This window comes from Camellia sinensis, chromosome 12 (assembly GCF_055761805.1).
Source record: "Camellia sinensis isolate YWXY chromosome 12, ASM5576180v1, whole genome shotgun sequence".
Classification (NCBI taxonomy): Eukaryota; Viridiplantae; Streptophyta; class Magnoliopsida; order Ericales; family Theaceae; genus Camellia; species Camellia sinensis.
The window spans coordinates 149,126,651-149,138,304 of NC_138972.1; positions in this window are offsets into that span (position 1 = coordinate 149,126,651).

Sequence of the window (11,654 nt, forward strand, 5' to 3'; positions counted from 1 at the left end):
AATGTTAAATTATTTGAGCCTAGATTATTTACAAGTGTGCCATTGAGTGGGCCACATTTACAAGCATTGTTTGGGGTTAATTCATACACTTTGACACACCACTCTTCAGCCATATTCTTGCCAAAACCGAGAGAGAGAGAGAGAGGGAGAGTAGGAGAAAAATTGATGTAACAAGAATTGGCTTGGAAAATTAGAGGAATTGAAGGAGAATTGCAAAATTGGGCTACCACACTTTGAATTCAAGACTTAAGGTAAAAAATTCATTATCTTTATTATGAATTTAAGTTGTTTCATGCATGGTTCATGGAAAATTGGTGATTAGAGTCAAGAATTAGTTTAAAGTGTTGTTTTGAGAGTGATTTCATGCATGCATGTCCATATCATAGGATGTTGAGGTTGTTTTCATGAAATTCTTACATGCATGTTCATATTTTAGTTATAGTCCATGAATTCACCATGTTCTTGAGCTCAATCTTGCATTTGATCATGTTTTGGAGCATTAGAGTTCATGAGAACTCATGCATGTTATGTTCTTGCATTGTTCTTCAAGTTTCATTGAAATTTGTGTTCAATTGGCATACTTTTGGGCTTTGATTTTGTAAAATGATCTTCAAGACATGTTGTATTATGAGTTTCCAAGTGTTTTCTAAAAAATTGGCCCAAAAGATTGAGTTTTGGCATGTTTGATTCTTGGTTTAAGCTTTGGAAGCAAATCTGGAAAACCCAGATTTTGGCTTCCACGCTCGAGCAACCACTTTTGTGTTCAGGGCTCTGCTTGAGCGACGGAATGCTGGCTCGAGCGTAAATTACAACCTCTCAGGTTCTTTGCGTGTGCAGACGCACGCTCGAGTGACAAGACCTATGCTCGAGCGAGGAACTGTGTCTCACGCTCAAGCGAGCATCGAGCGGAGAATTTCAGCAACCAGTACTTTTTGCATTTTTACAAATCGCTCGAATGAGGGAGTCTATGTTCGAGCGACCCCTCTGTTTTGGTAAACTCGCTCGAGCGGAGAAAGCCACGCTCAAGCGAGACCCCTGTTTTCAGCAAATTTTGTAGAGTGTTTAAAAGTACATTTTTGCATCCTCATTTCATCATAGGCATTCCTAGGCCATGTTTAAGGCATCTTAATGAGGATAATGTTATAGAACCACACCAAGTCAAGTTAAGGGCTAAGTTATTAATCCCAAGTGTGTAACTTAGTGGGCGTTCGTTCTGCAACTGTGTAGGGTTAGCACCCGAGGACGCTGATTAGCCTGCCTATAGCCCATTAATCTGTGAGTAACAATGTTGTAAATTCAAGTATTATTGATTGATATTGATTGATATTGATGTGTTGTGATATTGATATTACAAGGATTCCTATTATATAGGAGAGGATTTGGGTAGTAGGTGAGGAGTAGGTGAGGGTACATTGGTGGTAGGTGTAGTAGGTGTGGTAGTAGGTGGTGGTAGGTGTAGGTACATTTTAACAGCCCCCCGCAAACTCAAGGAGGATAGGAACTAACCAACTTGAGTTTGGAGAGAGTTACAAAACAAGAAAATACATAAAAATAAAAGAGGATAAGAGACACTGTATGGTCGTGTCAGACCATTGGTGAAGACACTGGATGGTGGTGTCATAACGTTGTAGAGGACACTGTATGGGGGTGTCATAACCATGTAGAAGACAGTTTATGGGGTCATGTCGGACCGTTGTAGCAGACACTGTGTGGTCGTGTCAGACCGATGTAGAAGACAGTTTACGGGGTCATGTCGGACCGTTGTAACAGACACTGTTGTGGCAGTTGTTGTGACAGTTTACGGAGTCTTGCTGGACCCTTGTAGAAACTAACCGGAATCAATGTCGGGACAGTTTACAGAGTCTTGTCGGACCCATAAAGGAGCTAACCGGAATCAATGTCGGGACAGTTTACAGAGTCTTGTCGGACCCTTATAAAGTCGCACCCTCAAAAGGTGTGCCCAATCTATCAAAAGGCGTGCCATCAAAAGGCGTGCCCAATCCATAAAAAGACGAGCCATCAAAAGGCGCGCCAGACACGCGGTGATGCACGTGATCGACAGTGCGCGTGTCGGCCTCTTCGTCATGTTCTATATAAATCAATGCGGAGGCTGAGGCAGAAAACCTGCTAAAATCTTCTGAAAAAATCTTCCTTGCCTGAGAGAGAAACTCTGTAATACTCTGTAACCAACCCGTCTCTGAAACACTTAGCAACATGGCCTCTTCTTCCCGTCCAGCTACCCAAAACATGGCCTCCTCTTCCCGTGGGCTACTTACGCTCTTTCCAGAACTGAATGAGTCCACAAGAGAAATAACTGGTGCGGTGGCCAGTGAACCTCAACCAAACACCTCTGTGTTTGCTCCGTTGAACTTTCCGATGCGGTCGGTGGAGCAAAAAATGGCGGTGCAAACTGATATTGAGGCCAATCAGTATACTCTGAAGTCATGCGTGGAAACCATGACTGCGGTCACAAATTTGTCGCACCGGCTGCAGAGCAGGACAAATGAGGTGCAACAGTTAAACTCCCAGCTGGCTCTGCTCCAACGCATGTATAAGGATGCGCGAGCAGAGATAAGCGTGCTAAGGGCAGAAAACAAGGAGCTGAAGCGGAAGGCCACCGTGATGTTCCGATTTGGAGGGCCGCCATATGCTGCAGTGGAGGAGTATGGGGGAGTGAACGTGCTTGGCGGCGTGGAAAACACGGAGGCAACACCGTCAAGGACTGCCCAGGACAGAGGCAAAAAGAAGAGACCTGCAGTAGAGTAGAGGAGAAAAATTCCGCCTGTGGATGAGGTTGTTGTGTGTGGGTTTTTTTTTTTTTTGTGTAAAATGGTGAGCGGGGTTGATCCCGATATAAATAAAATGAGTGTATTGTGCAAATCCGAATGGCGTGAAGGGACAAGACGGAGCAGAAAAATTAAACTGGAATGAAAGTTTTTTTTTTTAATAAAATAATAATAAGAATAATAATAATAAATAAATAAAAGGAAGTGGGGAACAAGGAGGGCATCAATAAGTTTGATAATTAAAAAAAAAAGTTTGGGCGGTGGATGCAAAGTGAGGAGAGAGAGTGGATGTAAAGTGATGAAAAAAATAAAGAAATAAAAGAAGAAAAGTAAAAAAGGGTGGTGAAACCAATTATGGTGGGGGGACAAAAAGAGAGAGAGATGTGACGGCCCGTGGTAGGGTTTGATTTGTGCCCTGTTCCGTGAGTTGCCAGTGACAATGAAAGGTTGGAATCAAAACAACGGCAAAGGAAGCAAGATTAAGCAGAGTGCATGTCTAAGGCAGTTTGAATTGGTTGGGGGGGAAGACACACACACACACACACTGAGATCTTCAGATCCAATCACAGAAAAGCTCCCCATATATTTCAGATCCAAAGTCTCCCACCATCAAACCATTCAGATTATTATATATGGTTTTTAAGCACAGGCGCAAGGATTGTCAAGGAGAAGCACATCTTGATCGGCACTCCTGAAGAGCAAGTAGCCAAAGGCGAGGCCGACGACGATGGCGAGGAAGACGCCGGCGTTGAAAGACATGACAGCGAGCATAAGGAGGTATCCGAGGGCGGAGTTGACCCCGAAGAGGAGGGCTCCAGCGAATCTGGCAGGGCTCCAGCGGCCGCCGGAGGCGGAGGAGATGGTGGTGGAAGTGAGCTTCGAAGACGAGGGCTTCAGAGGGTCCTGTGACGACGTGACTGGGCGGCTCAGCCTCGGCAGAGAGGCGGTCGAGGGAGGAGCAAGGGGCGCCGAAGTAAGCGACGGGAGTGAGAGGGAGCGGTTGGTCTTTGAGCTCCTGAGACATGGCGCCGATGATGGCGCAGAGGCGGTGGTGGTGGTCCTCCGTGGAGTGATGTGGATTTGCACCTAGGACATGGTATGATCTTGTATGGTCTCTTGTCTGTTATTGTTTGATCAGGATGATGATGATCATCAGCTTTGTTTGGATGATCATTTTGTGTTGTTTGATTTGTACTGCGATTGTTGTGCCAAATAGCTTGATGCCTTGTGCTCCTCCATGATGAACATCCGCCATGGAGAGAGAGAGAAAATGTTGAGAGAGAGCAGCGGAGTGAAGGTATATGTAGAGGTCCGGCGGGCGGCCAAGGCGAGGCTGCCGCCCGCCGGTGAAGCAGAATTACTAGCTTCTCAACCTTGCTCTGATACCATGTTAAAATTCAAGTATTATTGATTGATATTGATTGATATTGATGTGTTGTGATATTGATATTACAAGGATTCCTATTATATAGGAGAGGATTTGGGTAGTAGGTGAGGAGTTGGTGAGGGTACATTGGTGGTAGGTGTAGTAGGTGTGGTAGTAGGTGGTGGTAGGTGTAGGTACATTTTAACAAAAGCTATATTCAATTATAATTATTTTCTGAATGATTGACTGCACTGTTTTCTGAAATGACATTATTTACTGAATGAATGTTTGTCCTATTTGTAAACTGTACTCGTGGCATCCATAGCAACTTACTGTTACTGTTACTGCTACTGCTACTATACTGTCACTGTTATTGCTACTGTTACAGAGATCTCTGTCAGTTCCAATGTATGGAACTACTACTGTTTACTGTTTTGATGGCCATCAACTGACTGTTCGGTCTATTAAGACCTACTGTACTGTTCTGCTATTGGATGTACCACATATGACTACTATGGTTTCTAAATGACTGTTCTGACATGAACTATTAGTCACTGATTGAATAATTGATCTACTGATGCAAATGACTGTTTTAATTACTGAAAGGACATTCATTTTTAACCTCTTTACACAATTGTTATTTACTGGGCGTTAGTTCACTGTTTATATTTATATGTAGGTGTCTAGGCACCGGACCGGAGCTAGAAGCGTCAAGTTAAGCTCATGTTTTGTCAAGCTAGCCATTGTGCCTCACTTCGAGGTTTCGAGTCCATTCAAGCCAAGCATGTTTTTGGAGTGTTTTAGATTCACCCTTTTGTCTCTATTTTGTAACGAATGTTTAAGACTTTTGACTGTACAGTCATGGTGAAGGGATTGGATCCCTAACCTGTATGTTATGTGTATATGATGTATGTATATATGTTTTGGTTATGAATGTGGCTTGTTCATAAAAGTCTTTTTCCATTCAGATTTTCACAGCTCATTGGACATCTTTTACTTACTGTTTGGCTTCCGCCAGCCCCTTACTTTGTATTATTGTTGATATTGTTAAGTAGGCCTTGGGTAATCACGGATTACTGGCCGGCTACGATGCTAAACCCATAGGGGCGGGTTTGGGTCGTGACACATAACTAAGCATGGATTAACGCTAATCATGGGTCAGGGTTATTATACTCTGGGCAACAATTCCATAAGAATAAGGCAATTTTCATTTAGTTTAAATATGCTTTCAGTTTTTGCTTGGTAAGATTGTCACGCCCCGAAATTTGGAAAATTAAATATTAAATTAGGACTAAATCTCAACCAATATTCCATCATCCAAATCTTAGGGGTAAAACAAAATTTAAACGTTCACGTCTTCAAAGGGTTTAAATAAATTTCCATGCTCAAAAGATTACAAGAGGAAAAAAAAAAAAAAACTAACAAAACGCCAACCAAACCATCAACCATAATTTTATAACTGTTCAATACCTCCAACATTAAAGTAGCAACAAATAGTCAAAACAATTTAAATAATGTAAAGTTACAAAATAACCCACCATGCCAAATTATCAAAACACTAAGGTCATAAAAATATAATATATACATAAACTAATATTAACCCTAAGCTCAAGAAAATAAAAGAAGTCCAAACGGCATGTCCAACTACTATAGTTATTTCTTTTCACCACCGTAGTTACCACCGTAGTCCCAACTAATCTTGCAAAGGAAGCTCGACTGCGCTCAAACAGAACGCAACCGAGTTGCCAAGAGACAAAACGGGTCAGTATACAAGTATACTGGTATGAGTACAAAAATTTGACACCCGCGTGCACTAGACACAAACAAAAGTACATTTAATTCTTATTATGAGACAAGGCAAGTAGTTCTACCCGCACTGAGACGAATGGGTAGTTTCCTGAGATGCGGTGGCATTTAATTTCTTACCCGTACACAACTAAATATAAATTAAGTATAAAATAAACAAAATAAACATAAAAATACGATAGGCTAGCCGTACATAAAAAAATTAGCAAGACCCATAATTCTGCACACAAAAAAAAAAAAAGTTAATATAATTTAATCATAAGTAAATTGTTGAAGAAGTAAAAAAAATGCACTATTTCGTGCTTAAATAATTCGAATTGACCAAAACTCAAATAACAAAATTTGTACATAATCAAATTTTCTGTAAGGTAAGGTGAACGAATTTAGTAGAAACTGAACAGGTTAAGAGAAAAACTTGATAGAAGAACCTAGACGGAATTCAACCGAAAAATTTGAAGCTGAAAACGAAAAGAAACTACCCTAAGATGATTTTTTTTAGAAATTTTCAAAAAATGAAAAGTGTTCAGAATAAGGTTTTACTTCAGTTTACGCGAAGCCAATAAAAATGAGCTCGTTTCGTGGGTTAAAATAGCATCTAAAATCTGCATTGTTTGAATAAATAAAAACTATTATAACCAAGATCATCCGATTACAAGTTCTAATCGATCTTTTTAGTACAAAGTTAAAATAAAAAAGTTGTCTAAAATTACATATATATGTCTCTGCCCAAATTTCATAATTCATCAATGTCACGACCCGAACTCGCCCCTATGGGTTTAGCGTCGTAACTGGCCAGTAATCCTTGAATTACCAAAGGCCTCTGAACAGAATAACATAATATAGAGGCTGCGGAAGCAAATACACCAAATTAACATAGTCCATAGAGCTGTGCAGATATACATGAGACAGAAATTTTCAAAACAAACTTATATATATACAGATGTGACGTCAAAATATAATAGTCTTACGTCACTCAGTTACACAGATAGGGTCAAAAGGGTACTTTGCCCAAGTACAAATATACAAACAAGCTCAACTAAAACCTTAACATAATCCTCTCAAAAGAAACCTCCTCAGAAGGCACGGTAGTTGGTTGACAAAACAGAAACATAGGCCGTTAACTCTGGGCCTGGTCACGTGTCTGCTCACCTACATACATAATATAAGTAATAAGCTGGAGCCCAATGGATAATAACAGAGTAAAGAGGTTTAATGAATATTGTCCATAACAGTTACAAAAAACAGAATTCAATAGTTGTCAGAAATGAATTTGTAATTATGTTAAAAAATCATAGTACATAACAGATACATTTTCAGAGTCGTATTCATAATTAGAACTTGCAATTAATTATACGTGGCACATTCATTAGCACTAGCAGAAACAGTTGACCCATAAAGGGACGGCCATAAAGGCATATAATTGACCCATTAAGAGACAGCCATAAAGGCATACAGTTGACTCTCGTGCACGGAGACGGTACAGTTGACTCATGAGATATACAGTTGGCCCATAAAGGGACGTATACATAAAGATCCATAACAATTCGCTCATGAGACGTACAGTTGACCCATAATTAGGACGTAACAGAACAGATAACATATGTCATCTGAAACTAAGAATGCCACTAGTACATTTCAGAAATACTGGACAACCATTTATTCATACAAAAAACAATATTTCAGAAAATAGTTCATCTTATATCATTCAAAAAATACTTATAATTGAATATAGCTTTACAAAGTTATTATTCACAGATAACAGAGGCTCTAAGGTAAACAGACAGAATAAGCAAATCAGATGTCTTGTGGCGCGTGACCTACATAACATAACAGATACACGTTGGAACACACGCTCGGAGTGTACATAACTTATTTCATTATTCTCAGTGTGTTTCTAGCCCTTACCCTCATTATGGTGTCTTAATCTTGGCCTAAGAATGCCTAGGATGGAATGATGATGCAAAAATGTACTTGAAAATATTTTTCAAAACTTGTTAAAAACAAGGTTCACGTTCGAGTGTGGCTTTCCTCGCTCAAGCGGACATGCAAAATGTAAGGGTCTGCTCGAGCGTAACTTTCTTCGCTTGAGCAGTCTGCAAACTTTTGACAACAATACTGGTTGCTCAGTTTTCACGCTTGACAGACGCTCAACCCTAGTTTGTGCGTGACTTTTGTCGCTCGAGCGATCTGCAAAACATATGGACTTCTGGAAACATGCATTTCACGCTTGAGCGGGCTTCAGGTCGCTCGAGCGGAAGTGCACGCACTCAGAGTGGTCGCTCGAGCGTAAACTCCTACGCTCGAGCGTAGGTGCAATTCTGGAATTTCCAGATTTGTTCTCCAAGTTCAAAACTCGATCTTTAAGCATCAAAACTTGATTTTTCTGGGCCAAAACTTGAGGAACACTTAGAAACTGATAATATATCATTAATTAAGGACCTTTTCAAGAAATCATGGCCAAATAGCTTACTAATTGTGCAAAAATTCAACTTAAAATTTATGTATAATCCATGAACAAGACATGCATGAATTTCTTTGAACTTAAGCTTCTCAAAACATGATATGAATGCATACATGATATGACTTAGTTTTCTTCAATTCTAGCTCAATTCCTACTTGAATTCACTTGATTCACTTGTTTTCATACATTAATCAACTATATTACAAGATCAAATGCTAATTTTCTTACCTAAAGTTTGAATTTGTGACAACCCTCACTACTGTTTACTGATAACACCACTGAGTAGTGCTAATCTATGATTAAGCATGTTAATTGACTGATTGACTGAAATTCTGAACTGATTGATTGAGTGTGTTAGTTTGAATGCAATTCTATCTGTTGACTGCTAAATTACCTGTTCATGTTTTATGTTTAAACTGCAAATTGAAGGCCTTATCAGCGGTCGAATCCAAAATTGATTAATGTTTTATGCTAATTATGAATTATGTGATTTTATGGTAGATTTAATTGAAATGTGATTTGGTATGTTTAAATTGGATTAAATAATGCTAATGTACAAGAGTTGGACATAATTGCCATTTTGCCATTAGTGGGCTTTGCTAGACAATTGTTTAGTCTTGACTTATCTATGCTATACATCATTCTTGTTCATTTGTGAGAGACCAAAACCGACTAGAGTAAGAAAGTGAGAGAGTGAGAGAAATTGAGTTCAATTTGAAGGTTTTGCTTGGAAATTATAGGAATTGAGGAGTAATTTGCATAATTGAGCTCCCTTATCTTACATTCAAGACCTAAGGTAGGACATTTGCCTCCTTGTTTGTGAATTCAAGTTAATTGTTGCATGTTCATGGTAAATAGGAGCTTAAGATCATAAATTGGTTGTAGATTGTTGAATTGAGGCTTAATTCATGCATGCATGTGCATATCTTGAGGTTTTAAGTTGTTTTCATGGAAATTCTTTCATGCATGTCCATAATATTGTTATAGTCCATGAATTTATCATGATCTTGAAGGAATTGGCTCATTTGTTCATGTATTGGAAGCTTTGAAGTTGTTTAAATTCATGCATGTTGCATGTTCATCATGTTCATCATGTTCTTGAATTTTGAGTTGAAATTGTGTTTAATTGACTCACCTTTGGGCCTTGATTTTACAAATTGAGCTTTGAATCATGTTATATTATGAGTTTACAAGAGTTTTCCAGAAAATTGGCCCAAGAGGATCGAATTTGGTGTTTTAAAACTTGGTTTTGAGCTTGAGGTTCAAATATGGAATTTCCAGAATTTGGACTCACGCTCGAGCGGGGAAAGTGGCGCTCGAGCATGGAATACGTGTTCCCAGCACTTTCATTTGTTTTACAGTCCGCTCGAGCGGGGAAATGAACGCTCGAGCGGGGACCTGAGTCACACGCTCGAGCGGGGGTCGAGCGTCCGTCGAGCGTGAATTTGGAGCATCCAGTACTTTTGCAGTCTGCTCGAGCGGTAAAAGTCGCGCTCGAGCGGAGCTCCTTTGTCAGCATGTCCGCTCGAGCGGCGAAAGCCACGCTCGAGCGGGACCCTGTTTTCTGAAAATTTTGAAAATTGTTTTTAAAGTACATCTTTGCATCCTCATTCCATCCTAGGCATTCTTAGGCCTAGTTTAAGACATCTTAATGAGGATATTGTTGAAGAACCACACCGAGGCAAATTAGGGATTAAGTTATTATTTCCCAATTGTGTAGCTTAGTGTGTGTTCGTTCTGTAACTATGTAGGGTTGGCATCCGAGGACGCTCACTAGCTTATCTGTAGCACAGAACTCTGCGAGTAACATTGTCATAAAGATATGTTCAATTGAGATTGTTTTCTGAACGAATGACTGAACTGCTTTATGAATAATACTGTCTACTGAATGAATGTTTATCCTATTTGCGAACTGTATTTCATGGCGTCCATAGCAATATACTGTTACTGTACTGTACTGCTACTATCACAGAGATCTCTATCGGTTCCCATGCTTGGAACCACTACTGTTTACTGATATGATGGCCATCAACTGACTGTTCGGCCTGTTAAGACCTACGGTACTGTTTTGCTATTGGATGTACCACTTATGACTGCTATGACTGAATAACTGTTATGCTGATATAAATGACTATTTTCGATACTGAAAGGACATTCATTCTTAACCTCTTTACGCATATGCTATTCACTGGGCTTTAGTTCACTGCTCATATATATATGTAAGTGTACAGGCACCGGACCGTTGCTAGGAGCATCAGGGTTAACTCTAGTTTTGTCAAGCCAACCTTTGTCCCTCACTTTAAGGTTCCAGATCTGTTCAAGCTTAAGCTGTTTGGGGTGTTCTAAGATTCCCCTTTTGTTTATGTCATGTATAGACTGAATGATACTTGTATTGTACTGTTCTAATAGGGATTAGGTCCCTGTTCTGGATGATTGTATATATAGTGCATACTGTTTTGTACTGAATGTAATTATGTATGAAAAGTCTTTTTGCATACAGACTGTCACAGCTCATTGGACATCTTATAATTACTGTTTTGGCTTCCGCCAGCCCCTGTACTCTGTATTACTATTTTACTGTAAAGCAGGCCTTTGGTAATCTCAGATTACTGGCCGGTTACGGTACTAAACCCATAGGGGCGAGTTTGGGTCGTGACAGAATTGCACAAGTGAGGGAGCTTCAATTCCCAAATTCTTTACAAATCTCCAATACTTCTTGGCAATTCTATCATATCCCAACTTTGATCTCAATTGCCTTCTCTCTTACTCTCTCACGTTGTGCTTGTATGAGGGAGAAAGAATAAAGGCATATAAGAAGCCTTATATAGGCTCACTTGAAGATAATTAATTAAAGCTAAATAAGTGGGCATTAAATTAATCTAATTTATTCGTTCCGAATCAAATTTCAATTGAACCTACCATAAAATTTTAAAAATTCTAATTAACACAAAAATCAAGTCAATTTCTGATTCGGATGCCAATGAGGCCTTCAATTCACAAACCGAAACGAAAACACGAACAGATCTTTCTACGTTAAACAAATATAATCACAAAATAGTACAACACATATGTAATTAATTCAGAATTTGAACTCAAGAACTTATTAGGCATATTAAGCATGAATTAACGTTAATCATGGGTCAGGGTTGTTACAATCAAGGTCATTTACTATTTTTCAAGATGTACAAATCAAAACAATTCAAATTATACCTATAAGTTCATATATAATTCTTTG